The sequence below is a fragment of the Schistocerca gregaria genome, unplaced genomic scaffold (genome assembly GCF_023897955.1).
Source record: "Schistocerca gregaria isolate iqSchGreg1 unplaced genomic scaffold, iqSchGreg1.2 ptg000669l, whole genome shotgun sequence".
Taxonomy (NCBI): domain Eukaryota; kingdom Metazoa; phylum Arthropoda; class Insecta; order Orthoptera; family Acrididae; genus Schistocerca; species Schistocerca gregaria.
The window spans coordinates 7,501-12,500 of record NW_026062052.1 but is presented as its reverse complement, the minus strand read 5'-3'; the positions used below and the strand labels follow the sequence as shown (position 1 = coordinate 12,500).

The 5,000-nt window shown below is 52.5% G+C and overlaps 1 non-coding gene across 1 annotated transcript in view; it reads left to right on the top strand.

The window, feature by feature from the left end:
- Positions 1 to 3,532: 3,532 nt before the first annotated feature.
- LOC126318473 (small subunit ribosomal RNA) overlaps positions 3,533 to 5,000 on the top strand; it is a 1,893-nt gene continuing 425 nt past the window's right edge. The window contains exon 1 of the ribosomal RNA XR_007557302.1: positions 3,533 to 5,000. This exon is cut by the window's right edge and continues 425 nt beyond it. This is a non-coding gene — a ribosomal RNA (small subunit ribosomal RNA).

Genomic DNA, 5,000 nt, shown 5'->3' with positions numbered 1-5,000 from the left:
TATCGCTTAACCTAACTGTGGCTGTACCAGATTATCGCTTAACCTAACTGTGGCTGTACCAGATTATCGCTTAACCTAACTGTGGCTGTACCAGATTATCGCTTAACCTAACTGTGGCTGTACCAGATTATCGCTTAACCTAACTGTGGCTGTACCAGATTATCGCTTAACCTAACTGTGGCTGTACCAGATTATCGCTTAACCTAACTGTGGTTGTACCAGATTATCCCTTAACCTAACTCAATTTGTCCCTTAACCTAACTCAATTTGTCCCTTAACCTAACTCAATTTGTCCCTTAACCTAACTCAATTTGTCCCTTAACCTAACTCAATTTGTCCCTTAACCTAACTCAATTTGTCCCTTAACCTAACTCAATTTGTCCCTTAACCTAACTCAATTTGTCCCTTAACCTAACTCAATTTGTCCCTTAACCTAACTCAATTTGTCCCTTAACCTAACTCAATTTGTCCCTTAACCTAACTCAATTTGTCCCTTAACCTAACTCAATTTGTCCCTTAACCTAACTCAATTTGTCCCTTAACCTAACCCACGTTGTCCCTTAACCTAACCCACGTTGTCCCTTAACCTAACCCACGTTGTCCCTTAACCTAACCCACGTTGTCCCTTAACCTAACCCACGTTGTCCCTTAACCTAACCCACGTTGTCCCTTAACCTAACCCACGTTGTCCCTTAACGTAACCCACGTTGTCCCTTAACGTAACCCACGTTGTCCCTTAACGTAACCCACGTTGTCCCTTAACGTAACCCACGTTGTCCCTTAACGTAACCCACGTTGTCCCTTAACGTAACCCACGTTGTCCCTTAACCTAACCCACGTTGTCCCTTAACCTAACCCACGTTGTCCCTTAACCTAACCCACGTTGTCCCTTAACCTAACCCACGTTGTCCCTTAACCTAACCCACGTTGTCCCTTAACCTAACCCACGTTGTCCCTTAACCTAACCCACGTTGTCCCTTAACCTAACCCACGTTGTCCCTTAACCTAACCCACGTTGTCCCTTAACCTAACCCACGTTGTCCCTTAACCTAACCCACGTTGTCCCTTAACCTAACCCACGTTGTCCCTTAACCTAACCCACGTTGTCCCTTAACCTAACCCACGTTGTCCCTTAACCTAACCCACGTTGTCCCTTAACCTAACCCACGTTGTCCCTTAACCTAACCCACGTTGTCCCTTAACGTAACCCACGTTGTCCCTTAACGTAACCCACGTTGTCCCTTAACGTAACCCACGTTGTCCCTTAACGTAACCCACGTTGTCCCTTAACGTAACCCACGTTGTCCCTTAACCTAACCCACGTTGTCCCTTAACCTAACCCACGTTGTCCCTTAACCTAACCCACGTTGTCCCTTAACCTAACCCACGTTGTCCCTTAACCTAACCCACGTTGTCCCTTAACCTAACCCACGTTGTCCCTTAACCTAACCCACGTTGTCCCTTAACCTAACCCACGTTGTCCCTTAACCTAACCCACGTTGTCCCTTAACCTAACCCACGTTGTCCCTTAACCTAACCCACGTTGTCCCTTAACCTAACCCACGTTGTCCCTTAACCTAACCCACGTTGTCCCTTAACCTAACCCACGTTGTCCCTTAACCTAACCCACGTTGTCCCTTAACCTAACCCACGTTGTCCCTTAACCTAACCCACGTTGTCCCTTAACCTAACCCACGTTGTCCCTTAACCTAACCCACGTTGTCCCTTTGCCTAACATAGTTCACTGCTCGGAATCTCTGGTGTCGTTGTTATCCTCATGTAGATGTCTTGCGAGTGTTGCTTACTTTCCACATATTCCCGCTATCCACTGTCAATTGTACTGCAATAGGACTATATCGCCCCCCCCCCCCCCCTCTGCCCCTCTCTTTGTGTCTCCGTCCTCTCAAGCTGGTCGGTCTGGCGTTTGAGTGTTAAATGAGCCTCGCAGCTGTTCAGTTGCGTTCAGATGTCGACGCCCTCAGTGTACGTCGTGGTATGGTCTGTGTCCATTGTCCGCTGATGTCGTACGCGTAACCCACACGCTGTACCGATCATCGGTAGTTACGTACAGAGTGAAGTAGTGTGATACGTGTGACCGTACGCTGGCTGTGCCCAACGGTGTCGAATCTCAATTTCCATATGTTGTGCTCGATGCTACTTGTCTCGTCTCCCAATAACAGCTAGGTTGCACTGTGGTACGCCGTAGAGGCGTGTGGGAGGAACGTACGAACGCATTGTATGTCACCCTGGGTCGCTGGGGGTGGTGGTGCGGTGAGTCAGGTCAGGTCAGCGTGAGCCGTGTGATGTAGTGACGCGTGTATTCCGACTTTGTCGTATTGCCTCACACAAAGTGCTACCCTGGTGGACCGCGTTCCATATCTGGGACATGCCGCAGATGCCGGTTGACAGTGGATCGCGGAAGGGACATCGCATACGTGCGCGGGCCACCTTCCACGTGTTCTCTTCTGCACATGTCGCAGTGTGTATGTGGTCTGATGTAGCGTGTCGTGACACATGACATCCTGGCATGCAAGAATTGTTGAATTCGCAAATGTAGGTGGACATCTACGTTTACTGCCCAAGATACGCAAATGAACTGGAAATCCGTTGTTGAGCGGTTGTTCACGCTGGAGGTGAATCTGTGATGGCGACGATCGGTACAGCTATTAACCGGTTGTTTCAGCGGTACCCGCCACATCCACACACGTGACTAGGCCCATGTGGGTATGAAGCGATACGCGGCGGTGGCTTGGTGGGACTGTTCCCGGCCGGTGAAGGGGGGCCGCCCGGCGTGTTGGCCGCGCGCTGCGTGGGCGCACGCGCAACAGGCGGCTGGTGGGGGGCGCCGAGTGGCAGGAGCGCCAGCCGACGGGCTCGGCAGGCGGCGCAGCTACGCTGCGGCGCACCCTGCACGCGGCGCCTGGCGGCCAAAGTTGGTTCAGCCGAGCCCGGTGCGAAGCGCGGTGGACATCTGCAGTGTGCTGGTCTGATTGAGGACTGTGTGCGTTGAGGATGCGCCGCCGCCTGGCACTCGGCGCCGCGACGCCGTCTGCTGCTCGGTCGCCCCAGCGGTTCTCGCAGGTGGTTTGTATCGCAGTTGTGCGGACGTGTTGGCGCGTGCGCTGTGCTGGGAGAGTTCGCTTCTGCACCCAAGTGGGGCTTTGCCCTTGTGTGGCGCTGGCGTTGGAGCTGCCGGTCACCATAGGTGGCGCGTGTTGTCTCCCGCCGGCAATGCCACGACAGCACGCTCCCGGGCCTCTGTCGGCAGCGGCAAGCTCAGTTGGGAGCAAGGGTGTTCGCACTAAAACCGTCTACTCGCCTAACTCCGGGCGATTGCGCCTCTCTCGAAACCGACCAAGTACCTAGGACGGCGCTGCGCGCCGCCGGGACCTGAGAGGGTTTCGAGGTGTATCGTGCAGGGGAGCTCGGCCTCCTCCTGTTTGCAGAATAATTGAGCGGACGCTTGCGTGTTCGCGCGGGCCCCCGGGACACACTCCCGGGCGGCCGGCTGCTCAGCTCTAGTTGACGCAGCTCCCTGGTTGATCCTGCCAGTAGTCATATGCTTGTCTCAAAGATTAAGCCATGCATGTCTCAGTACAAGCCGCATTAAGGTGAAACCGCGAATGGCTCATTAAATCAGTTATGGTTCCTTAGATCGTACCCACGTTACTTGGATAACTGTGGTAATTCTAGAGCTAATACATGCAAACAGAGTCCCGACCAGAGATGGAAGGGACGCTTTTATTAGATCAAAACCAATCGGATTGGCTTGTCTGGTCCGTTTGCCTTGGTGACTCTGAATAACTTTGGGCTGATCGCACGGTCCTCGTACCGGCGACGCATCTTTCAAATGTCTGCCTTATCAACTGTCGATGGTAGGTTCTGCGCCTACCATGGTTGTAACGGGTAACGGGGAATCAGGGTTCGATTCCGGAGAGGGAGCCTGAGAAACGGCTACCACATCCAAGGAAGGCAGCAGGCGCGCAAATTACCCACTCCCGGCACGGGGAGGTAGTGACGAAAAATAACGATACGGGACTCATCCGAGGCCCCGTAATCGGAATGAGTACACTTTAAATCCTTTAACGAGTATCTATTGGAGGGCAAGTCTGGTGCCAGCAGCCGCGGTAATTCCAGCTCCAATAGCGTATATTAAAGTTGTTGCGGTTAAAAAGCTCGTAGTTGGATTTGTGTCCCACGCTGTTGGTTCACCGCCCGTCGGTGTTTAACTGGCATGTATCGTGGGACGTCCTGCCGGTGGGGCGAGCCGAAGGGGTGCTTTCGCGTCCCGAGGCGGACCCCGTTTAAATCCTACCAGGGTGCTCTTTGTTGAGTGTCTCGGTGGGCCGGCACGTTTACTTTGAACAAATTAGAGTGCTTAAAGCAGGCAAGCCCGCCTGAATACTGTGTGCATGGAATAATGGAATAGGACCTCGGTTCTATTTTGTTGGTTTTCGGAACCCGAGGTAATGATTAATAGGGACAGGCGGGGGCATTCGTATTGCGACGTTAGAGGTGAAATTCTTGGATCGTCGCAAGACGAACAGAAGCGAAAGCATTTGCCAAGTATGTTTTCATTAATCAAGAACGAAAGTTAGAGGTTCGAAGGCGATCAGATACCGCCCTAGTTCTAACCATAAACGATGCCAGCCAGCGATCCGCCGCAGTTCCTCCGATGACTCGGCGGGCAGCCTCCGGGAAACCAAAGCTTTTGGGTTCCGGGGGAAGTATGGTTGCAAAGCTGAAACTTAAAGGAATTGACGGAAGGGCACCACCAGGAGTGGAGCCTGCGGCTTAATTTGACTCAACACGGGAAACCTCACCAGGCCCGGACACCGGAAGGATTGACAGATTGATAGCTCTTTCTTGATTCGGTGGGTGGTGGTGCATGGCCGTTCTTAGTTGGTGGAGCGATTTGTCTGGTTAATTCCGATAACGAACGAGACTCTAGCCTGCTAACTAGTCGCGTGACATCCTTCGTGCTGTCAGCGATTACTTTT